We start from the raw sequence: 27,419 nt of genomic DNA on the forward strand, positions 1-27,419 counted from the left end.
TAGGAGGCTGGCAGTACAACCATAGCACCTCTTTGGGATGCAAGAGGAAACCAGATCACCCACTGAAAAGCCACATAAACAAAGAGAAGACAAACTGATTCTGTGCAGAAGTAATTTTGAAGATGTGCTTTCTTTTTTCCTTTTTTTATTCTGTGGCTTGACCATCAAACTACCTCTGATGATTCAGTTATCCTCCCCAACAAGTACAAGATACATCACAACTATCATCACAGAATAAATCAGTAAACCAGATCACTATGAATCTAAGAAGTCAACACAAAAGGGGCATATACAGTTAAAAACAACTTATCTCAAGTGGCTGTAGCTAAAATGAAATAAATGCAAATAATAAGGCACTATAGGCTGTTTAATTTTTAAAAGGCTGATTGACAGAAAAAGAAATAAACAAACAAATAAATAAATAAACTGTACAGTAACCTCACAGAAATTGAGGAAAATATGCTATATTATGAATGTTACAGCATGTTATATAGGTTTTGGTCTAAATCTACTGTTTTATACTTTTTTGTTTGTTTTCTAAATTCAGTGTTTTAACTTAAAGGGGGGAATTTAATAAAGCCTACACATTTTTTAACTGTGTAGGCATCACAGTGCTGCTTACATGAAAGTAAGCAGGTTTTAGATTCAGTAAGCACTGCCAACACAGGAAGTTATGTGGCATGCAAATCACCTCATAAGCAGGTGAATCTCATGTAAATTAGTCAGGTAGAGAGATCTAGCAAGTAGATAGACAGCTCTTTAGACCCTGTGTCAGTGCCAGTAGTGTACATATAAAAATTCCATATATAGGAGTGTTGACAGACAAAAGAGGCTGTAAAAATGTAGATATATGAACAGAAATGGCATACCATATACAGATATGAGTGAAATTATCCTCCTGTGTGTCTGAAAAATTAAAAGAAATAAGTTAAATTAATTTTATTTTTTTAATAATCTGGGCATGTTTGCATGGCACTCCACAGTGCACAAGCATGCTGTATAAAAAAAATTGTAATAAAACAAAATTAAAATTATGTGACAGAAATGTATTACAGGACCTTGCATGGAGTATCTACAATGATGAATTGGTGCTGTTGCTAGTGTGATAGGGCTATGAAGTGTGTAGTTTAAAGGCTGTGAGCATGGCTCCCTATGCAAATGAGGTGGAGATACTGAATAGTATAAAGGGGTAATTGTGCCCACATATTGCCATCTGTAGGCAGAGAACCATGTTGGTGTTTACAGAGGAAGTAGCTGACATCAGGAGAGGGTGTGTCCAATGACTTATAAGCTTATTTCAGCTTAGCTGCACCTGTTTCCTCTGTGATCCGCCATGCTGAGTTTTTCCTTTAAGGGGGGTTTGTGCACTAACTTCTAAGCTTTGTTTAGCTAAGGGATGCATGTTTCCAAGTGTTTGGGTGGTGCACCACCATGATGAGCATGGAAGTCTGGGGGGTGTACACTAAGTGCTAAGCTTTGTTTACCTATGGGGTGCGCATTTCCATGGCACGCCACAGTGTGAGCGTATCTAAAAGCCAATTATATATTACTTAGTTTTGACCCCTATTTAACTTAAACTAGGACCATTAAATGATGTTAATGATATACTAGGCAGGTGGAAAGCATCATAGATAGCAATAGCACAGTCAGAACCTACAGCAGAGCACTATAAAGTATGCATACACCCTACAATCGATTTTTCCCCATAGTCTGCACCATTGGAGTACAGACTTGGGCATTTTAACTGAAAAAATACTAACTAGAGGCTGCTGCAGGTCTGCTACATCTGTATGTGCTAGATGCTGAAGTCAGTGCAGCTGCTGCTGCTGACCACAGGCATAGACAGAGAAGGAGAAGAGTGTTCAAGCCCAGGGTAACCTTCCAAGAGCTACATGAGCTGGAGATTGTAGAGCACTACAGGGTGGACAGGGACATACTACAATACCGCACTGAGATCAGATGCCCTCAACTCAGACCCAGAGCCAAGAGAATGGAACCCATCCAGTGGTAACGACAGTATGTGGTAGCCTTTAGGATACTAGCTACAGGTACTTTCCAAAGACAAGCTGGGGACATGATGGGGGTCTCACAGGCATCAGCATCCAGGGTACTCCACCATTTCCTGGAGGCCATGCTAGCACATGCCAGTAAACACATTTCTTTTCCACTCACCCCTGAGGTGAGGGTCAGCAATATGCAACACTTCTACAGTGTAGCACACTACCCTGAGGTACTGGGTGCCATAGATTGCACTCATATACACATCAAGTCACCACCCGGTGTGGAGTGTAAAATCTACATCAACCGCAAGGGGTACCACTCCATCAACTGCCAGGTTGTGTGCAATGCCAGGGGATTGGCAGCTGTGGCAGTTATCATGAATCCCATATCTGGCATGCAATCACAACTGTACCAGATGTTTGCTAGGGGGACATCCCACATGGCCAATCACTGGGGGATGCTGGCTATGCTCTGGAACCATGGATAATGACACCCATCAAAAATGCACACACAGCCACGGAAGGATGCCATGATGAGGCATATGCACAAACTACGAACATCATAGAGCATGTGTTTGAGCTTCTGAAGTCACAGTTTCAGGGCATCGATATATATAGTGGAGCCCTGCAATACTTTCCAGCCACATGTGCACATATGCTCAAAGTATGTGCCATGCTACACAATATTATCCTGTGGAAATAGCTGCAGCAGGATCAGCAAAGGGAAGGGATACAGAGCCCCTACCAGTGCCTAGGTCAAGACAGCCACAGTCAAAGGATGACTCGGAGGAGGAACCCCCCGATGATGTCCCTGTAGGCAGATGAAGGCATGCTCAGTATGCCCTGGTTTTGGCTAAGAGACAATGCATAGCACATTCACTGACAACCCAGGGGCTTAGGCACTGACACCTTACTCCAGCTCACATACATATATTAAAACTGTTGATGCCAGGTAACCCACACAACTGGTATCTATCCAGAAATTGGCTGAGTACCACTTGCATCACACAGAGTCAGCCCTGAACTACAGTTCTGTCAACTTCTGCATTCGCAAGGTAAGTGTCTAACTTATGCACTACTTGTAAGGATTACTATAATATGGTATTGTATGTATGGATCTGCTGCTTTAATGCAAGGAAATATAGCGGGCTATGTGGACAGAAGTAACATCCACATGGGACTATAGATACCCAGTCTAATAGTATGTGTTATCTAATAATCACTAGGGCTCTTGGTTGTAATATTCACTACATCAGTTAAGGGAGATGTTAAACAGTGGGGTCACATGATATTTGGATTACTGTCTATCCAAGCAGATCATGTGCTGTTGTTCCCTCACCCCCAACACAGCAGTGTTCCCAATAAGCTGCTTTAATGATAAGTCAGCAATAGTATATCAGCAGACCAGGCAATCTCAGGGCTATAGCACAGAACTCAATCACATATCATATGTCACATGTAGCGCAGGAATAACAGAGTACATATTTATGCTGTTGATTGTATGATGAATGATTCCTCTCTGTCTGGCAACCTGTGTGGCTCAGTGGACTAGGGAGGGTAGCATGGGTGATGGTGCTGATGGTTCTAATGTGGAAGTAGTCATATCTTTTGCATGTGAAGTATTATTATATTGGTGTTTTCACAGACTATCAATCTGTGTGTGGTATAACATTATGAACCTCAGTCCCATATTAAGTACAGCAGACAGCTGGGGAATGCCGTGGACATTTTGAGTGAATTGCAGTACTGCAGAAACAGGGGCAGATGTCATTGTCTGTAACACAAAATCCCGGAGTAGAGTATGGATAGATGTGGCCTGGAGTCACTTTATAAGTACTGAGCATGCCCACACCGTTAAAATGATTAGTTAAAATGAGTGCAGTTCTGTTGCCCCTTCATCAAAATGACCTGTTATGTATAGATATGTCTATATATACTGACATATAGGTATACATATCCATCTGTCACTATCTCTTTCTCACATGCATAGTATATCTATCTCTGTGTAGTGTCAAATAGATATGATACATGGACTCTCCCCATATATCTACATAACATATATACATATCATACACCACAGCTATATTTATATATACATCCCTGTTATATACATAAATATGTGTGTGGATGTCTGTGTTGTCCTATATATTCTAATAATGGATAGTAAATCTGCACTATCAAACATCCATACTGTTGTTCAAAGGATCCAAACTAGGGGCACAACAGTACTTAATCCACTTACCTACAGACATTTGTGCATGCTGGATGTCACCACGTAGACAGACACAGGTGAGCAGGTGATATAATGTATAATGTTGTCAACGCACGCATGGACAGGGCACATTTTTCCTGCCCACAGGTTTGCCTAGCTAAGTGCAAACAGCCACATATGACCATACTGGTAATTATATACACATAGCTAGGATAACAAGAGTTATCCCACTGCTAGGATACAAGATACAGATAACAGTACAAAGCAATATCACTTTGCAGGCCACAGATACTGTTCAATGCAAGCCTAGTTTGTGTAATGCACAAGTACTGTGCCTGCTATTACATATACAACAGACTTAACCTGTGGCACATGTGATAAGTACTGTGATCTGTAGTTTATAAGACTGAATAAGTAGGGGTTCTAATCTCACTCCAGGTGACTTGGTGCATGTGTGGGTGTATATCCCCCTGCAAAACAAGTGATGCATGCAATAAGTACTGTGATCTGTAGTGTATAAGACTGAATAGGTAGGGGAGCTAATCTCACTCCAGGCCACTTTGTGCGTATGTGGGTGTATATCCCACTGCAAAAAACCAACATACCCTCATGAGCTATCCACTGGCAATAGTTATGTACATTTTTTGGCCCTGTCACTTGGTGCTGGCTTCCAAACTGCCCTGTTCTACAAGGCCTGATGATGTCATCCACCTTAGGACTATCAGCTGACAGTGTAGTATAAGCCATGATCGTGTGATAAGTACTGTGAGCTATAGTGCATAAGACAAGCTAGTTAGAGGTTCTAATCTCACTCCAGGCTATTTGGTGTGGTGTGTGCATCACATATTGTGATTTATTTATTTTATTTATTTTATTTCACATTTGTTGACTGGGCTAGTCTAACTGGATACATGTCCATTTTTAGTAGAGGCCCGGGGAGAAAAGCTCCAAGAAAACATGCAGAAATTAAAAAAGTAACAAAAAAAGTAGCCATTGTTTCAAAAATTAATTAAAAACTCAAAAATATTTTTTTCCAAAAGATGTACTTAATTATACTACTCAAAGTGACAATAATAATATTTAAGTAACATAGATTTATATGCAGAACATAGTATATAGAGGCATTGTAGGGAGGATTGTAGTGGATGTAGTCTGAAAAAGAGAGTTAAGGATGAAAGTTAGTCAGGGTTGGTACAGGAGCATAACCAGTGGTTATTGAGATATAGTTTTAGATTCCTTTTAAAAAGTGGGAGAGAGGTCTGAGATGTAAGGTCATGTGGTAGTTGATTCCATACTTTTCCAACAGAGTTAGAGAACAAGGAGTCACCTACTGAATTTTTTGATTTGGTAGTATTAATCAACATTTTGTTTGAGGAGCGTAGAATCTTGAGGTTATTATATGGTATAAAGAGGGTAGAGAGTATTGCAGCGTTGCTGGGTTGATACAGGGTTTTATGGGCTATTGTAAGTTGGTGAAATCGAAGCTGGTTAAGAAATTCTAACCAGCCTAGTTGTTTTAGATTCATACAGTGGTGAGTTCTGAAAGGAGAGCTTGTAGCAAATCTAGCAATATTATTATATGATATAGCTAGTTTGCTGAGGTTATTTTTAGAGAGGTTGGTATATATGGGAGAAGCATAGAATAGGGTTGAGATTAAGTGGGTTCTGGCTATAGTAGTCCTAGCTGCTGGTGTAAGAAAAGGTTTGATTCTGTAGAGGGATCCTAGTTTTCTGTTAACTGATTTTATTTTGGTATTTATGTGAGCATCAAAGTTTAGGTTATTGTAAATTGTAATTCCTAAGAGTTTGGTGGTAGGGTCAGGAGAAATAAGAGTACCATTGTTGGATGTGAGAGTGATATGTAGATGGGAGGACTTTCGGGTAGGTGTGAAGAGTAAAAGTTTAGTTTTTTGGGGGGTTGAGAAGGAGACAGCGGTTAGAGAACCATTGTTCTACAGTGTTGAAAGCGTTTTGTGTAAGAAACTGAAGTTCGGCCTGGGATGTGGCTGAACAGATTATAGTAGAGTCATCTGCATATTGAATGCAGGTAGAGAGTGGAATGGCTAGATGAAGGTCATTGATATAAATGGAAAACAGGAGTGCACCTAGTATGGAGCCCTGTGGAACACCTAGTGAGATAGGAAGGTAATTCAGTAGTTTATTTTGCCAGAGTATAGCCTGTTGTCTGTTTTCAAGGTAAGATGTGAACCAATTCATAGATAGAGGGCCAAGTGAAAGGGACTTCAGTATGTGTAGAAGGAGTTGGTGATTAACCATGTCAAAGGCTTTAGATAAATCAACAAAGAATGCAGAAGAAATAATATTATTGTTACGGTTTTTGTTGATACAGTTAGTGAAGTATAACAAGGCAGCGGTGGTACTATGGAATGGTCAGAAACCATGTTGACAGTTATCTAGCAGATTGTGATGGAGAAGGTGGTTAAGTAGTTGTTTGTGAATACACTTCTCCATTATTTTTGCAAGTGGGGAGAGTAGATCTATGGGACTAAATTTGGAAAAGTCATTGGAGTTCCCGCCTTTATGTAGTGGGATGATATGAGAAATTTTCCAGATAGATGGGATAGTACCTTCCTTTATGGTTCTATTTATCAGTATGGAGATGGGATAAGCAATAGATTTAGCTCCTTTTTGCAGGAATACTGCTGGGAGTTTGTCAGCTGGGGGAGTGGTTGGTTTTAGCTTTTGGATTAGGGAGCAGATGTAAGATGTGGGTACTGGTTCTAAATGGAATAATGGGGGAGAGATGGTAGTGGGAGTAGGCAGATTAGAGGTGTCAGGAGACAGACGGTTTGCAAGATTTTGGATAGTATCAGTGAAGAAAGAGTTAAAGGCGTTGGCTGTTTGTACTGGATAGTCAGGGTTGGAGCATAGAGGGTTAGGGGTGATAGTTTCACTTGGGTTTAGAAGTTTGTTAATACTAGTCCAAAATGTTTGTGGTTCCTTGAGGGATGATTGTTGTAGTTGGAGATAATAGTTCTTTTTATCTAGTAGGATTTTTTTTATAATATTTATATGTTGTCTAAAGGTTTAGTGATCAGTAGTATTCTTTGTAGTACACCATTTAGCCCAGGATTTGTTTCTGCAAAGGATTAGTTTTCTAGTATTTATTGAGAGCCAAGGGGCTGGTTTAGTTTTAATTCTAATAGAGCATGTTGGGGGCATGATGGTCTAGGATTGTTAAGAAAGTGGTGTTAAAGTATTCAACTGCTTTATTTATAGAGAGAGTTTTTAGAGGTGCCCAATTGCATTGTTTAAGTTCTGTTTGGAACAGCTCAGGGTTAAAACATTTTTTGGTATGGACTGTTCTGATAGTGCTAAGGATGGTTAGGCTAGTTTTATGTCTGATAATATATATCAGTGAATGGTCACTTAGGTCATGTGGACGGGTTCCTGTTGTATAAGTTTGATGTGGACTATTAGTGAGTATCCACTCCAAGGTACTTTCTTTATTGTTAAGTTTATTTATTTTGATAGGAGAGTTTATAGCTTGCGAGAAACCATACAGGTTAATAAGGGTGGTGGGGTTAGTGCTGCTACATGAATTCCAATCTATATTAAAGTCTCCTAGGACTATGGTTTCTTGAGGGAGGTTAGTAGAAAGTCAGTTTAGAATGTATTCAAGTATACTATTGTTATTTCCTGGGGGAAGACAGGAGCAGATGATGTTTATGGCTTTGTGTGTGTTAAGCTGGAGTTTAGAGATAATTATTTCGGCACTATTATCTAATGGTAGGGTAAGATTTACAGTGCTAACTTGTACTTCTACTTTGTAGAAAATTGCTACCCCTCCACCTTTTTTGATTGTGCGGTCAAGTTGAATGATGCTATAACCTGGGGGGGGGGGTGATTTCATTGTCTTTTATTGTGGGTTTAAGCCATGTTTCTGATAAACAAAGAATGTCAAACTAGTGGACATTTAGAAGGGAATGAACTTGAGCTATTTTATTGCAGAAACTACGTATATTTAGATGAGCTATAGAGAGTGAATTGGAGGGTTTGGTCGATGTTAGGGGGCTTGTTTTGTATAGGTTACAGTTTGTGGTGATATGGGAAGAGTTTGGTCCAGGGTTAGGATGAATGTCCCCATCTTTTAAAGAGTGGAGGAATGTAAAGTGCCTAGATTGGAGAGGCTTACAATGGAAGTCGAACAATTTTTTATTTTTTAGGTTGCTATATTTGATGTGTACTAATCGGTGATATTTAGCTAGTAAGTAGCTGGGTTTGCAAGTGAAATTAATGAAGTTTGGAGATATGGCTAGTGTAGGTGTTAAAGTGTGTTTGGAAGGGAAGAGGAGGGTATAGTAGAGGGGTTGTTCATAGGAGGTTAAGAGGTAGGTTGTAGTTAGAACAGGTAGGAGAGAGACTACTATTAATAGTTGCAATTGTTATGGTATAATTGTGGAGAATATAATATTTATAGAGAGGTGGGAATTTAAAGTTGAGATAAGATTTATAGGTAGGTTAGGACGTGTGGCAGTAGGTGGTGTGTATTGCCAAAGGGGATGAAAGACACAGTATCAGTGGGTGTGTCTTAAGAGATAAAGACTGGGTGTGGTAAAGATAAGGTTAGTATGATTGGAGTAGGTTTGTAAGGGGTGTGTCTGTGGATGAATAAATGTAGGACCACTGGGGGTGGGTGGGAAATGGGGGCAGGGTAGGGGAGCGGAGTGAAACCAAAGGGCGAATGGAGCAGGTAGAGACAAGAGAGTGGACTATCGAGGATGACAATCTATAGAGTGGGAGAATTCTACAGGTAAGTCTGAAAGTAAGAGAATGTAGAAATAAGTTAAGAGGCTAGAAAGAGGAAAGTATGCATGTCAGAGAGTAAGAGTGTGGTTAAAGGTACCCTAGGACAAGGGTAGGAAAGGTAAAATAATAAGTCTGTGAACAGTATAAGCTTGAAAACAGGGTTGGGGAGGTATAGTAAAGAAATAAGTGTAGGAATTGAGATGCAGAAAGCTTATGGTAAGGCGCCACCAAGTGGCCAGTCACTTAATTGCAGCAAATGTTCACATCCAAGGGTGACAGGCTAAAGGAGAGAGGGGGTTAGGCTACTTATTAAAAAAAGAGAGAGTAGGCTGGATAAAAGGGTTATCTAAAAATAACAGAAATAAGATAAATGGGAGGTTGTTGGTGTGATCTGTAGTGTGTACCATTACATAGGTAAGTGTTCTCATCTACATACAGCGAACTTGCACTATGTGTGTGCTGTGGCACGTGTGATAAATACTGTGAGTTATAGTGTGTAAACTAGTTAGATAGGGATTGTAATCTCACTCCAGGCTACTTGTTGCATGCGTGTATGTGTATCCTCCTACATCTGACATGCCCTCATGGGTTATCCACCTGCAATGTTTATGCACTTTTTAGCCCTGTAACTTGCTACTGGCTTCCACACTGCCCTCTTCTACAAGACCTGATGATGTCATCCACCATAAGACTACCAGCTTAGACTGTAGTATCAGACTTTTAAACTGTGGTGTGTGTGATAAGTACTTTGAGCTACAGTGTGTAGGACTAAATAAGCAGGAGTTCTAATCTCATTCCATGGTACTTGGTGCATGTATGTGTGCATCCCCCTGCAAAACATCTGACATACCCTCATGAGCTATCTACCCGCAATGGTTATGCAGTTTTTGGCCCTGTAACTTGCTGCTGGCTTCCAAACTGCCCTCTTCTGCAAGGCCTGATGATGTCATCCACCTTAAGTCTACGAAATGACAGTGAAGTATCAGACTTAAGCAGTGGTGCATGTGATAAGTACTGTGAGCTGTAGTGTGCAAGACTAGATAGGCAAGGGTCCTGATCTCACTCCAGACTACTTGGTGTGTGTGTATGTCCATATGGCATAAGTGTGATCACCTTGGTAACTTAGAAATAGGTAGAGTTTTGCAGTATTTCATTTGTAGGGTTTGATGTGCCCCCCAAAGGAGTGACCATAACAAGGCCTGCTGATGTCATCAATCATAATGTGTCATAAATGGATAGTACTAGCAGACATGAGGTGTGTTGCATGTATCACATACTGTGATCTGTAGTGTGTACCATTACATACATAAGTGCTCTTATCTACATACAGCCAACTTGCACTGTGTGTGTGCCTTCGTGTGTCCTGTATGTAGTGATTGGAAGTGGTGCAAGTCTTAATGTAGCCATGTTTGTGTGTGAGCCTGTTAGAACATTTTACATCATGTTATGGAACCATAGGACATTTGAACTTCACTAGCATAATGGCCATACAGCCCTCACAATCATAGACATCTTTATACCTGTAGTTACAGGATCAGTACATATTGCCCAAGTTCAAGAGGGGCACAGGCAGATGCCCTGTGTTGAGATGACAGTCGCCCAGCCAGTCATACATATGGCATGTGCTGAGGTGCACTGAGATGTTCTCTGTGCCATTAAGCTGGGTTCTGTTTCAAGGGTGTGTTTAAGTCTGCTAGACAAATCTCTCCCACAAGCATGTAGTACTAACGTCTCATATGAGGTTAATGTCCTTACAGTGAGTTATACATGTACTATGCCTCCTACAGATAGGCAGCATATGCAGTCAAGAAGGGTCACACATTGCCCTGTATGCAAGGCACAGATCACCTCTGAGTAGTCTATACGCCACATGCAACAATGACACTCATTGCAGAAGATCCCCATTGAACACATACTGAAGACGTGAAGTGTCCTTGTGAAGGACCATACTGTTGTGTGCAATTACCAGTACTCCTTGGAAAGGTACATCAACAAATGGCCATTGCACTCAGATATTGGCATGCTGAGGGAAGGGTTCTTGGAGGTTATGAGTATGTCACTTATGGGTGACTGTGGCCTTGGCTATGCCATATGCTTCCTGCCATACCAATACAGAGACATGGTGATCTAAGGCACATTAGGTGCAAACCTGTGTGGCCAGGTCTGTGTGCCCAGTTCTTTCACCGCTGAGTATGTACATCACATTTTGTGACTGATGTGCTACTTACCAGGTACATAGGTCTAACTGATAGAAATGATACTACATATATATTTGTATGAAGTTTATGGCCATTAGCATGTAAACAGGCATGTGTTTGCAATACCGTCTTGCAGGAGAGTGACATACCACAGAGACTCTATGAGTGCTCACAATTTGCAGGCATCAGCCAACATTGTTAGCCACAGTTATTCAGTAGTCACATGTATTGTGGTTAAATTGATTCCAAGCAGTAGAGGACCCAGGACAGTGCCCAGTTGAGAATTGCTGCTTACAGATTAACTGTTGGAGGTGGATCTCCCTATGTTGTGTATGTGTGCCATCAGTGGGCCACTTAGTGACCCCTACCATGACTGTATCATGGATGCCTAAGTGGGTGCTTTGTTAATGTTACCTGAGTGAGGGACATAGTCAGACAGCTTGGCTCAGCCTAGGGGGTTGTATGCCCTGATGTACATTCACCCAGGTAATTTGTGACTGCTTTGGAAATGTCCACCATGTGTAACAGTCATGCTCCTCCAGTCACACATCCAAACTGTGTACAGTCAACTGTGCGGAGATCACATATATGTGTGTTTATCAACTCCATGATGATTGCCTCCTACAGGCATACATATATGGATGTGTAGACAAAGAAGTATGTAGTTATGTTGGTCAGTGTGTATACCACCTCTGTGCAAGGGTATAACAGTTGCCATTGTCCACTCAGCTGGTGTGCAGCCAGTGGTGTCAGTATGATTGCAAGTGTTTCTCAATGGTGTTAGTAATCCTTGTCAGATCACATGTGGGATGCAGCCTGGAATGTTAGCATGTGCAATAGATGCTGTGTATCTTCCAATGTGAGGTTAGTTATGAACTGCTCTGTAAATATGGAAATTATGGGACATGTAGGAATGTTATGTGTCACATGTGGTGGGGACAAGGGAGTGTAGTTGATGCAGACAGTGTGGAAGTACAGGTTAGATATGAGTACAGATGCATCATATGTGGCATCATGACATATGAGTTCACTGACAATCTGGACCTGTCCTTTGAGGTTACACATATAACTACACTGTGCATTGTGTGGGTAGCTAATTTTGTCACTTACAATCACAACAACACTATGTGCTTCTTTTAGCTGAGAAGGTAGTGCCTCCATGTTGGGGGGCACCATCACCCCAACTGTCACACAGCACTGTCCACCTGTCATTATACAGCCTGCTGATGGCAGTTGTCCACCAGTCAGGTTTGCTGAGCCATGATGAGCCTGTGTCCCTCCTGTCACATACAGCCAAGTTCATGCAGTTGTAATGCTGCTGACATAATGCATGGGTGTAGAGCTCTGCATACTTGCCTGTCCTATCTGAAGGGGGAGGTGCAGTCACTCTATATCAGTCATCCCACAGGAGATAATAAATGGCTTTCTTGACATGTTTGCCTGTATTGTCTGCAAGGGGGGTATGTGCTGGTAGTTCTAAGGAGAATGATCTGGGTCAAGATTCCATCAGGGAGGACCTCACATGGGAGGGGGCTGTACTGGTCATCCATATTGGTAAACACACGATGCAATATGTTGGTTCCTCATGTGAGGATGTCATAGCATTGCTGCAAGGCATTGTAGGTAAGGACCTGGACCATCCTTTGGGCAAGTGAGCTACAGCATGACTAAGCAACACAGTGTGTACATATTACACTTCCCTAACATCTTTGTCTGTGCTCTTTGCAGGCACCTTGCATAACTCTCTTCTTGTAACAAGCTGGAAGTAACTGTAATACTTACATGCACAGAGGACTACAAGCATGTAGTGCCAGGTGGTGTCCCCAGATCTCTGAGTCATGTCACCTGAAATACCATGATAGGACTTAGCATGGATATGAGCACTAACACTGTTGTATACCTTCTGACACTGGATGAAACACTGTTACTTTTGCTCAAGGCCAGATATTGCCTACCAACTGTAACCAGTGGAGCCCATTGACTGTTACACTATGCAATGGATGTTGGACATATGTCTCACTCCACCAACCATGGCCTGACACAGTGTATGACAATATTAGGCCAGCAGGCCTTGCTGGAAACTGTGTATGTCATGTACAGACTGTTATGTCAGCTGGTGGACAGGCAAGTGTCTTACAGTCATACTCTGGGATGATAGCACTGGGAGACCTATGCTGCAATGACACCAGTCAACAGTGAAGTTCACCATCCTCCATTATTGGTGTACCCCGTCTAACTACTCCCTCTCTGCAGTCATAGCCACTGTCAGTGACTTCTGACTGAGTACATTAGAGGGATGATTGCATATTAGGAGTTGTCACAGAATCTCACACAGAACCAGCAGTTATCCAGGATGGCCTAAGACACAGTCAATTGTTCTCTAAGCCACTAACAAAGACTAAATGCCAACAACTGCACAATACTATGTTGTGGGAAATCATCCACCCCTGCAAAATATTGTAGTGCCCGCACACCACACACAGTTAAGCCATTACACATGGAGTTATGGATACAGAGAGTAATGTAGCCTTTGACTTTCACTGGTTGGTAAGGTGTGGGGATGCATTCACTGTTGTACAGTTGTACAACCTATACTGACAAGTTTGGGATGTAAATCTCAGACTGTCCCTGCTATAGTGAATGTGGCAATGATCACACCTATCATTGTGTGCAATGGCACCCTCGCTTTGTCACTACACAGGCAAATTGTACAACTGTAGCAGCCACACAGGTTCCATGGTACAGCAATACACAGTGTAGATAACATGTCCTTTGGAGTCTGTGTCATGACCGTACATGTGTAGTTTGTCTCCTAAATGCTTTGTAGGAGATTTGTATGGCTCCATACAGCGAGGTGCTGGATCCCACTGAGTATCTCCCGTGTATCCATGACAGGACTAACACAGGTCTCACCTATTCTACATTCCTACAACATCACTGTGGTATACATAGTACATGCTGAAGAGACAGGTATGTAACACAGACAGTACACCATACATGAAACAGTCCCACTATGCATGTGAAGCACACATCTGCTGTGACACACATCATGTGCAGGTTACATAATGGGATGCAGAACATGACAATTATAACAGGTGATGGGCAATTACCTGTACTGGACACAGGATATTTGTAAATGGATCATCCCCATCACCACAGCTTGTAGACATGTTAGTTTCCAAAACCCTGGGGACACTTATCAAGATAGCAGATCTTTTCACAGATTAGGGATGCATAAGTATGCTGAATGCTTCCATTGTCCTTGTTAGCCTGTTATACACATATGAACCTATAGAGCCATGCACTTATAGTGCTGTACCTTGCTGAAGACATATTTATGTTGTGCTGATATGCCATCCTGTGCTGCTTTATTGTCGCTGCGTATCCATAGGTTATCCCAACTGACTCCTGAAACAGAAATATAAACAGGTCCATGAAACACCTGTCATTGTGTAACTATACAGTCATTACAACATCATGCATCATAAGGTACACAAAAATATGTGGCGTATTTGTGACAAATGCCAGCATCCAGTATCTGTCAGTAACCACTACAAGTGGCATGGCAAAACAACACTGCATTACACAAGTACATGTTAACTAATATAGTCATCTTGTGCATCAGACACATAGCTTTTTTTCCCTGCATCATGGCAAAGATGACAGGGATGTGGCACAGTATCATCACTTGCACAGGGAGTTGTCTGGGGGTGCAGGAGACCTAGGCTGACCCAAACAGTTGACATCATGTGTGTGAGTCAGGAAGGGAAGCAAATAATATGGACCATGGAAAAGTGCTATGTGTGTCTGTAGGTGACCCATATTTGACAGTAGTGTGTGAGTTTGTCTGTGTACACAGTCAAGCTCAGTGCTAGCCCTACTTGTGTGTATGTTGGACTGGGAACTGGCTCTATCAGGAGTTGCACTTGCACCAAGGTTAGACATAGTGCTAGTACCTGATGGTAACTGTTGTCTGCTGGAACTGTGTCCCACATGGAAATACCCAGGACCATGAGCCTTTGGCCTGCCATGTCATGGTGTGGACAGCATACTCCCCTCTGTAGTGCTGGATGTTCTGCCACTATGAGAGTGTGATTGTGCATGGCCACGTGGATTCTCAGCAGATGGGCTTGCTGACCTACATTCATGAGTCTGATGCTCAATTCCAACCACACTTTCAAGCACAATGTGCAGTCCAAGACAGACACTGTCTCAGTCCACCTTCTGTCCTCTGCATCAGTGAACTGATCCAAGGTGTCTCCAATGAGGTGGAGGCAGTCATGGATGTCTGACTGTGCTGCATCCATTATCCTAAGCATACATCCGGTGTTCCATTCAGAACATGCCTGTGCCTCCATGATGGCCTGAAACGTACACCAAGTGACCCATGATATGACACCTGAAACAGGTGGTGGATGGACAGCAGACCTCCTACAAGCACCCCTGTCAATCCACTTATGTGGGACCTCACCAGCTCTCTGGCTATGGCCAGTGTCTACACTCACTTGAGCCATAGTTCCCACACTTTCCTGTTCAATGTCCCCAGCCTCTGACTGTCCAAAAGTGGTGGCCTCCGGGACTTGGTATGTGTGGGCATGCTGCCTGTGTGCAGCAACGATGAGGGAGGAAGAGGGATGTCAACCTCTGGAACAGATTCAGCCCCTGAAACCCCCAACTGTACCATTCTGTGGCCACCATCATCATCAAAGTCTGAGGAGACACTGACATCAGGTTGTGTAGGGGACAGACACCAACCCCTCTGATCACCTGTGAAAAGAAAGGAATAAGCAGTGCATTAATGCCTGCACTATGATGCTTTGCGTTACTGTGTTGTGATATATGTAAGGCACTATATACTGACATCACTATGACACACCTGTTGAAAACCCAACCTCATATAGTAGGACATGAGGCCAGTACTCTTCCCACTAAGAGCTGTAGTTGCTTGAAATGACATCTCAATACATTGCAATCTCATCAGCAATAGTGAGGTACACTGTCAATATTTGTGAAAACTCTGTACAGTTGACACATATGACACTCTATAGTGTTCTGGCAATACCATCACATCTATCATTGTGGCCACACCTACAAGGCATAGGTATGAGTGTAACATGTATACAGTCAGAATATATGTGTGCAGTTGGCAATTATGCTGACAGTACAGCAATGCAGGCAGCAGGCCTGGGATGACAGTCTAAAGATTGCACTGCTGTAAACCTACTTCTATAACAAAACAGTGTCATCTTTACCAGGAGCAAGACCACGGGCTTGGCCAATACCTGACGAACCTGTGAAAAGTTGTGGGAGAGGTAATGTCAGTATCACCACATGTTCCATCACTACAATGTAATTCATCCATATAGCTCACATTTACAATAGTTACTGTGTTAATTGTTATATTAGTCAAAATCTGAGCATGACGGTCAAACTGCAGTGAACCCCCCCCAAAATCAGACAGACCTGACACCCATGTAAGACTATGTATGCTCTGGCACTCTGAATGCTACAATATTGTAATGCTGATCATACTAAGCTTACCTGCACACTCCTCTGCCATGGACACTGTGGCACCCACATTCACGATGTAGGGTATTGATGGATGTCTGGGAGCTGTTGTGTATGCCTAGATTTGCCAGGAATTTCTCAGTGGCTGAGAGTGGTTGTTCCACTGCAGGCCCTCTACTGGTGGTGCCACAATTCCTGACTACATCTGCTGCTCTTCTGCATGTGGCATTGATCATGTCTGTTGGACAGTGTTGTACCTGTTCATATTTCCTGCTCTGATGACCAGTGGCATTGACATCAAGGACAATATTAGCCCAGACTTCATCCCACTGTTCCCTGTTGTGCCTCCCCCTGCACAGCAGGAGTGCATGGTGTTGGCGGAGCCCTTCCAGTATTAACTCATTCTCTGCATCAATGAAAGCTGCACGGCATTTTGCATACGTGTTCCCTAAAAGACAACAACATGGGAACACATGTCAGGACCACATTCATGGAAATACACTATGTAGTGATACAGCAAGGACAAAATGGCTGACAAAATCCACTGCTTGATCACACATGTCATATTCCACACTGTGCAAACATATTAAGCATGTGGATACAACTAGGATACTAGTGATAGTCAGGTATTCCCATATGTGCCATGATAGATACTGCTGTATGCATATACAGCTGAGACTGGAGTCTATTGTAGTGTGTCCCCAGGGGCAACCCTCCTGATAATATTTCAAACCAACTGTGCCAAAAAATAGCAGTGTGCTATTACAAGCACTGTAAAGGGAGAGTTCCATGACCCCAGTATGCCACATTGACAATATACATTCCACCCTTGATGTCTTGCACATCCTCTGTATGTATAACAAATTTGAAGATCATTGACATGTCATTATCATAGTTCTAGGAAAGGCTTAATGCTGTAATCCCTACTCCCCATAAGTATAGTCAGACACCTGCATCCTGATGTAAAGAAGATGGTTACATACCTGATGGAATGCAGTACTCCTCTGCTGATATGTGCTGATAGTTAATACTTTGCATACACGTGGTCTGTGTGAGGAAAGTCTCATACAGAATGGTTCCTCATAGCCAGCTGCTTGCCTTTTTAACATGCTTCGTATCAGCAGGTGATTGCCTCTTAATCAATCTATGGTTCTGAAATGCTAATTGCAGCCAACACAGCTAATTTTCACTATCATAAGCAAATCACATGCAATCACAGTACAATATATAAGGCCTTCATGTAGATTAGGAGCCCTTTGTGATATGTTGTGCAAGACATTACTGGGGTAAGGAGATTACATCGTCACAGAGGGTAGGCTTGTAAATAGACATAGCCAGAAAGTGTGAAAACAATTTGGAGGACAACAAGCTGTAAGAGTACCTGTGGGAGCTCTGTCAGTCTTGTTGTAGAGGCAGAGCCAGAGTGAGGCTACCCATTCCAGTCCAGTTAAGGCATGTGTTTAAGGTAAGTATGTTAGACAATGGTATCACTAACAGAGTACTAGGCCACATGTTTGTTGAGTCCTTGAGCAACATGGCAGATAAATATAACAATATGTCTACCATTTGGGTGAATGTCAGGCCATGTGTCACAGTCTGGTAGAACTTTGGAGCATGTATGACGGTCGTCCTTGTTACAAGCAGGTACTTCAAATGTGTCTATTAGGTGTGCAGCTGTGCTAATTGGCACTGTGAGTCTGAAAGGATTATGTGGTGCACTCTGATATTAGTGGCCCTCATTTGCAGTACCTAAGTTGTATTTCTCTGTGAAGGTGTATTAATGCATGACGTCACACTTTATGCACTTATACTTTTGCTACAGGGATATATGAAGTGTATTTCTATCTGAAGGCCTGTGACCTTCCTCAGTGAAAATCAGACATTTAATTTGATGTGCATTATGAGGATAAAGAGTGGATGACTCATTCATTATTTGCTGGCTTCACAATACTATAATTCTACTGCTACACACCACTGGATTTCAACCCAGGACTGAGTGTGACCAAATTTACTGTTTGTAAGGCATGTAACAGACTCAGCTACTGAGTCACTACTACAGCAGCTCTATTTTCAAGATATATGTGCACACATACAGACTGTGACAAACATTTTCTGCATCCATCAGTATTTGAATGGCTTTGTATGAATGTATTTCTGCACCAGGGTCCCAGATGAACATGTATTTTGCCATGTATGCCTTAGCAGGTGTCTTTCTACATGTTGCTGATAAAAGGGCACATTTACCTGCTAGCACAGGCCTCCCTTACATCCATTATCGTGTCTTTGGCTGTCTAGTGGTGTGCCATTGCACCAGAGTCCAAGGTATGCTCCCATTTTTTCCATTACTTTTTAATCAAGTTTGAGTAGCATGGCATGCAGCTCCACTGAAACACACTTAATGACTGTAACTGGCAATAATTATGTTTTGTTTAACCACCAGTTTTAATTAAGAGTTGCATGGTGTGACAGATTAATGCAGTGGCTACAGATGTGACGGCCTTGGGTATGAAACAGGGCACAGGTGTTTATTTTGCAAGTATTACAATTTTAAAAGCACATATAGTCAGTATAGATCTATTTACCCAAGCTTAGTGAAGCTGTGAGATGAGGCACAGTGCTCCGCATCGTGTTAAAAAAATATAAAGAAAAGAAAAATGGGGAGATAGGAAAGTGGTGAAATGGGGTGCAAGCAGGGGGAAAAACATAATCAAAGGCAGGTAGGGATGTGCAGGAAGGGTATAGGGAAGAACAATAGCTATCCATTTCTCGTACAGCAACAACTATGCACTTTGGCAGAATTTGTACATGACTTTAAATTATCACCCCCAGAGAGAGGGGTAAGGACAACATAACTGCATTGTCAAACCAATTGGACCAAATTATGTCTGTCCAGTGAACACGTGCAAAATCAAGAGCTATGAATGGGATGATGTTTTTTTTTGGGGGGGGGGGGCAGGTGCCTATTTTGTTTTTTTAAGGTAAGAGTGGAATGTTGGGGAAGGGACATAGGTACATGTTGGGAAGTTAAGTTGGGTAGGTAAGGATGCATTTGCAGACGGTTTACCTTCATATTGTCGATCACAATATGGTCAACTCCGCTTCCGCGAATACCGAAGTGTGACTGTCCAAAATGTCGAACACCACATTTCCGAATGGCAAAATCTGGCCCTTTTTTGACCCATGGTAGCACTGGTGTGGAGGTCTGGCATGGTCAGAAATGTCAAAATTCTACATTTATTCGACATTTGGAAGGATTTGTGGTTCTGGTTTTGCAGAAACGGTTCGATGAAGTGGCCGCTCGATCATGTGTGATCGACAATATGAAGATAAACTTTTGCAGACAGACAAGACAGCAGACAGGGGTGGTGTGTGACACATGAGGGGGGTGAATACGTTGATAGGGAATGTGTTGTGGAATCTAAGTCCCATGTTCCTCCACAAGGCAGCATTGTGACTCACATCCCCATCTATGGGACTGTCAACACTGTTCCATCACTGCCCCAGGGATGGCAGTGGTGGAGACTGGGAACCAGGGTGAGGATGCTCTACCAGACTGGCCAGCATGTCCTTGATCTGGCACAGGTGGCAGTTAAAACCATGGTAGACTATCCTGCACACCAAAACTGGCAGCTCTACCCAGGTTATATCTCCCCCTCTATCACTGCTCCCGGGGCCCGTCCTGTGGGGCAGTACTACCAGATGCCACAGGTAGTGCAGGGGCAGGAGAAGGGGCATCATTAGTCTGTGTCCCATATGTGCTGGGATCTGGTGCAATGGCCGGAGAAGGCAAGGTAGGCAGATCAGTCGGAACTGGCCTACCTTAAGGTGCTGTGGTAAATGAGGTATAGCAATAAGTTAAAGTTAGTAATAACCAAATCATTGTTAGTATTAACAGAATATAACATCATATTTATTAATCCAAATGCATATTAATGTATATTATGTGTAACACAGTATTAAATAACATAACAGTCAGTATATTAGCGGCATGCCAGTAAGAAGTAAACCACAAAGCCTACAAAACAGTTAGTTTAACAAAATATGTTAATATTGAATCATAATAAAACATAAAAATAAATCACATTTAACCAAAATATAGCTAAACAAAATATGTTAATATTAAATCATAATAATAAATAACAATAATAAATAAATGAAGATAAGGGGTGGGGAGAGAGAGAGAAACATTCCATTACTGACAATGCAGACTATATCCTTCAAAACACTTATAATAAATACTCAAATGGCGCGCAGTGTCAGTTTTGATTACAATGACTACAATTCTCTTATAGCTAATGTAGCATGTACATAGTTCTCAAGATTTTAGCATAGGTCATTATGGACCAAGCAATAACAAATGCAGGTACACAACTACGCAGAACATTTTTACATAATGTGGACTTATATAACTACCAAGGTGTTCTGTAAGTGGATTTGGTAATACATTGCATTCCGTGTAATCATTTTTCTAGTAATCCTGAGACAGATGGATTACTCACTTTTAATTACATTATGAGGAATCATGACACTTGAGAGGCATGTTTGTGTACAGTACATAAGCTAGAGAGCCATCATGCCTTAGTTGGCAGGCATGGGAATAGAGCCCAATAGCTGTAACTGTAGGGGCCATCTGCAAATAATGTAACAATTGACTGTAGCAACTTAGTACAGGCATGCAAGGAATACAGCCATACTGAAAATATTTAGATTTATTTAGGAATCAACAATGCTGCTTAACACTGTATTGGTCTGTGAAATCTAAACACAATATCAGCTCATAACATGGGCTACCTCAACCATAACTTTTGTTCTGTGAGTGGGAGAAAATGAGAGCATTATGTGACTGATATTGGCCTGGGGTCTACCTTGGACCATACTATGAGCTGAGCAATATATGTTACAGATGATCAGGCTTATGATGTTTCAGGCTTCTGAATGGGAACCGTTACAGAACATTCGTTTTGCATTTTAGAACTATTACAGTGTTATACTTGACTGCAGTGACAGTAGAACAAATGCATGGCATACAGTCATACTGCATATATTAAGGCACATTTCTTTAGGAATCAGTAATGCTGCTTAACACTTTATTGGTATTGCTGATAAATGTCTGTGAAGTTCATACACAATATCTGCCCACAGAGTGGCTACCTCACTCATATACCTTTATTACCTGGAGTAGGAGAAACAGGGAGCATTATGTCACTGATATTGGCCTGTAGACAGCCTTGGACCATACTATGAGCTGAGCAATACAGTTTGCAGGCCATTAGTTTTGCATTCTACAGCTATTACAGTGTTACACTTGACTGCAGCAACCTTACATAGACAAGCAATGCATACAGCTCTACAGCAATGGTTATGACAACACAACCCTGCTGTACACCAGTTTGCTTACTGTTATTGGTATTGTTTATTGTTTATTGTATACAGTTGTTATTGTTAATTTATTCCACTATAGCTCTAATTGGCCATTTATTGCACTACAGTTCTACTTGCCCTGTATTGAACTACAGTTTTTATTGTGTATACTTTATTGCAGTAAATGCTTTACTCTTTCTTGGTTACCGCACTACAGTTAGCATAATAAATCTGTACTTACCACACTCAAGGCCAGGCACCTGCCATGGGACTCAACATTGCAAGTCCTCTCAGCTGCAGCTGTTGAGAGAGAAGCACCCCATTATTCATACCAGTTTTGGAGACATTCAGTTTCCATTTTGATTAAACAGTGGAAAACATACTTACATATTTGTGGAGAATGCCCAGTTCTTGCCTCTTGGACCCAGGTGTCCAAGGTTCCCCTCTTTATCCTCTTCAGGTTATCATAATGGTGACAACACTCCTCACCAGTGTGGGGGATACCAGTAGCACTGGTAACTTACCTGACCAACTGGTCCCAGACCTCCGCCTTATATTCCGAGCCATGGAAACCGCTGTGCATCAGAATGGGTGGATAATTTTTGACCAGAAGCCCAACAAAGACCCTGAACTCCTGCACACCCCATCTCTGAGCCTGAAAGGGAACACACACTCCAACACCACCTGGCATATCAGCAGATAAGTAGACTCCAAAGAATGGTGCAGAATTCCTGCCTATTACACCTAATATAGGTTGTTTTCCCACATTTACACGTCATTGAGCAACATTAAAAAAAGTGCAGTGTACCTTAAACCAGCTATGCAGAATGAAAACTCGCACAACCGAAGTTTTAATGAAGCTTAGCACCACGCAAACATAGTAGCCATTACCAAAAAAAAAGAAAGGTGGTACAACATGACTATCGAAGCTGACTGGGTTAGAAAATGAATCCTTTATTGCAACAATATCCAAGTAAGCGCTTTCACATTATTACTAATGCTTCTTCGGACTTTACACTGCATAACAAATAAATAATTTAAATACTCTCACTCTATGTAAAAGAGTCAATCAAAACATATTGCAACATTAAAGAAACAGTACATAAAATCTGAATAATCTGGTGATTGCATTTGTTCTAAAAACATCTATATGAAACTTCGCAACAAATACCTAGCAATAAATGTATAATGCTAACACCTACTTGCATATATATATAAACCATAAAAAAAAAAAATATATATATATATATATATATATATATATATATATATATATATATATATATATATATATATATATATATATATATATATATATATATATATATATATATATATAAAGATACATATATAGAACAGTTTAAAACAATATAGAACAGTATAAACAGTATAAAAAAGTACACAGCCCAGTTATTATGACAGATCTAATGATACAAGGGCCTGTCTTTCAAGAAGGGCTTCAAAAAGACTTCCTCATTTAGACCATGTCCCTTATCTGCTTGCAACTTAATTATCCATTTCCCTTCCTGTTTCTCTGTGTAATTTCTAATATCAACTAACCTTATCATTGAATTGATAAGTTGGAGTACAAGAAACTTAAAAGTATGTGTACTGCCACTATATAAAACATGTTTGGCTAGTGCATTGGTGTCATCTTCCCTGTTGATAGCATATGCATGTTCCCTAACTCTTTTTCTAATTGTTCTATTTGTTTTCCCCACATAAAAACAATTACATTTTTGGCACATAGCTAAGTAGACCAGGTTTCTAGACTTACAATCTGTATAGTGTTGAAAGGTATATCTATTCCCCGTATCAGGATGAATGAAACAATTATCATTCAACATATAGGGGCATTGATTACAGGTACGACACGGTAAAGTTCCTTTTCTGATGGAACATGAAATATTCTTATTCCTACCTTCATAGCATACAAGTCTCTTTAGTGATTTAGTATTTTTATAGCTCATCTTGGGTACCTCACCCACAATATTCTTGATCTCTTCATCTAAACATAACATACTCCAACGTTTTTTGATAATGTCTGTTACCTTCTTATTATTGTTGGTATATGGAATCACTACTCTATTATTACGTGAAGGTGTCCTATTTGAAAATGGAACTGATTATCTTTCCTAATATATGGTCGACCAGCATCTTCTCCAATCAATTCTTCTATTGGTAACAAATCGCCTGCATGATAACCCCTATTAATGAATTCATTCTTCACTATATCTCGAACTTCATAAAATGTTTGATCTTCACTGGTTAAATGGGATGTTCTCTTAATCTGGCTCTTAACTATATTCTTATGAATATGTGGAGGATGCATACTATCTCTGTGGAGAAAAGCATTTCTCCTACAGGGTTTTCTATATACCTCGGTAGTTATTTTACCATTACCTTTCTCAAGCCATACATCTAAAAATTCAAAATCATGTGCTGAGTATTTTGCAGTGAAGCATAAAAATGATGTGGTGCCATTGATGTATTGTATAAATTTCTTAAGGGTATCAAGAGGCCCTCTCCATAAAAGAAAAATATTGTTAACAAAGCGTTTATAAAAAATAATATGGCCAGAGAAATGCAGATGTTTAAGGACATAGGCAGACTCCCAGTATGCCAAAACTAAGTTGGCATACAAATTGGCAAATGGAGTCCCCATTACTACACCAGTGATTTGTAAATAGTAGCTTTCATCATAATCAAATACATGGTTTGATAAAATCAGTTCCATTAACATTGCACATCTATCTGTTCTCTAATCATCCCCTTCTGTATCAGAAATAATCTTAGATACTCTATTCCTACATCATTGGGGATACTAGTAAAGAGGGAGGTGACATCCAGTGTAACAATATAATCAATGGCATTACTGTGTTCAGGATCATTATAAAGACATAGCATTTCTAAAATTGCTGAGTATCTCTAATAGACTCCGTCGACTGTACTATGGGTCTTAATAATTTCTCTACATATATAAACATAGACTCAGTTACCCAGCTTCACTGAAATACTTAGCACATGAGATTGAATTTTTAGATGTATGGCTTGAGAAAGGTAATGGTAAAATAACTACCGAGGTATATAGAGAACCCTGTAGGAGAAATGCTTTTCTCCACAGAGATAGTATGCATCCTCCACATATTCATAAGAATATAAAAGAGCCAGATTAAGAGAACATCCCATTTAACCAGTGAAGATCAAACATTTTATGAAGTTCGAGATATAGTGAAGAATGAATTCATTAATAGGGGTTATCATGCAGGTGATTTGTTACCAATAGAAGAATTGATTGGAGAAGATGCTGGTCGACCATATATTAGGAAAGATAGATCAGTTCCATTTTCAAATAGGACACCTTCACGTAATAATAGAGTAGTGATTCCATATACCAACAATAATAAGAAGGTAACAGACATTATCAAAAACCGTTGGAGTATGTTATGTTTAGATGAAGAGATCAAGAATATTGTAGGTGAGGTACCCAAGATGAACTATAAACATACTAAATCACTAAAGAGACTTGTATGCTATGAAGGTAGGAATAAGAATATTTCATGTTCCATCAGAAAAGCAACTTTACCGTGTCATACCTGTAATCAATGCCCCTATATGTTGAATGATGATTGTTTCATTCATCCTGATACGGGGAATAGATATACCTTTCAACACTATACAGATTGTAAGTCTAGAAACCTGGTCTAGTTAGCTATGTGCCAAAAATGTAATTGTTTTTATGTGGGGAAAACAAATAGAACAATTAGAAAAAGAGTTAGGGAACATACATATGCTATCAACAGGGAAGATGACACCAATGCACTAGCAAAACGTGTTTTATATAGTGACAGTACACATACTTTTAAGTTTCTTGCACTCCAACTTATCAATTCAACAATAAGGTTAGGTGATATTAGAAATTACAGGGAAACAGGAAGGGAAATGGATAATTGAGCTGTAGGGAGATAAGGGACACGGTCTAAATGAGAAAGTCTCTTTGAAGCCCTTCTTGAAAGAATGGCCCTTGTATCATTAGATATGTCATAATAACTGGGCTGTGTGCTGTTTTATACTGTTTTATACTGTTCTATATTGTTTTAAACTATTCTATATATGTATCTTTATATATATATATATATATATATTTTTTTTTTTTTATATATATTTTTATGTTTTTTATATATATGCAAGTAGATGTTAGCATTATACATTTATTGCTAGGTATTTGTTGCAAAGTTTCACATAGATGTTTTTAGAACAAATGCAATCACCAGATTATTCAGATTTTATGTACTGTTTCTTTAATGTTGCAATATGTTTTGATTGGCTCTTTTAAATAGAGTGAGAGTATTTAAATGATTTATTTGTTATGCAGTGTAAAGTCTGAAGAAGCGTTAGTAATAAAGCGAAAGCGCTTACTTGGATGTTGTTGCAATAAAGGATTCATTTTCTAGCCCAGTCAGCTTTGATAGTCGTGTTGTACCACCTTTCTCTTTTTTTGGATTTATACATCTTTTGTTTGGGAGGTATTTTACCCTTCGTGTTTCTCTTTATATGAATAGTATCCATTACCATGTTTAAGCAGTGCTCAGCACAGCGTAGCAGTGCCATTTTTCACAAATTTGTTTTAAAATTAAGCATATATACTAGATTAAATTACAGACACCTTATGACTGCTATGGACTTGAACCTGGGACCTACTAAGCATTAGGCTGTAACTCTGCCCATTTAGTTACTTGAATATTATGAAAACTATTATACCTTCACATATACTACTGGGCTAACTGTTAGTGTTGCTGAGCATCATGTCATGCCATGCAAATATGCTTAAATAGACCAAAAAATAAGTAATTAATTACATACAGTTTCTATTTTAAGATGTCTGGCAGCTGTTGGCTAAGTATGTATAAGCACCGCTCAGCCCTGCGGCACTCTGTGCCACACTGCACAAACAACAATTAAACAAAAATATGCAATTGGTATAACTAATTACATCCAGTTTCTATTTTTAGATGTGTAGCAGGTGTCAGCTGTCTATATGTGAGCACAGCTTGGCATTGCTGCACTACGCACTGAGCCGCACAACTATACAGAGTGGAAAAAAATTCATAAAAATAAAATATTACATATTTAAAACAATTCACAGCATTTCAACAATAGCAGGGAGCATTACAGGGAGCCTCACCCTGTACATAACATCTGACCAGGCATCCACAACCATGGGTAGCCTCTACACTTCTCTCTACATGGATTCAATATCCCTGTTTCTATGCTCTCCTTCAGCAGCATGCCATCATTAATATGCATGGCTCGCTGCAGAGGGGGAACTGTGGCTATCTACACAGATACATTCCATATAGGCTCTACATG

The sequence above is a fragment of the Protopterus annectens genome, chromosome 5.part0, assembly GCF_019279795.1.
Source record: "Protopterus annectens isolate FY-2018-M chromosome 5.part0, PAN1.0, whole genome shotgun sequence".
NCBI classification, from domain to species: Eukaryota; Metazoa; Chordata; order Ceratodontiformes; family Protopteridae; genus Protopterus; species Protopterus annectens.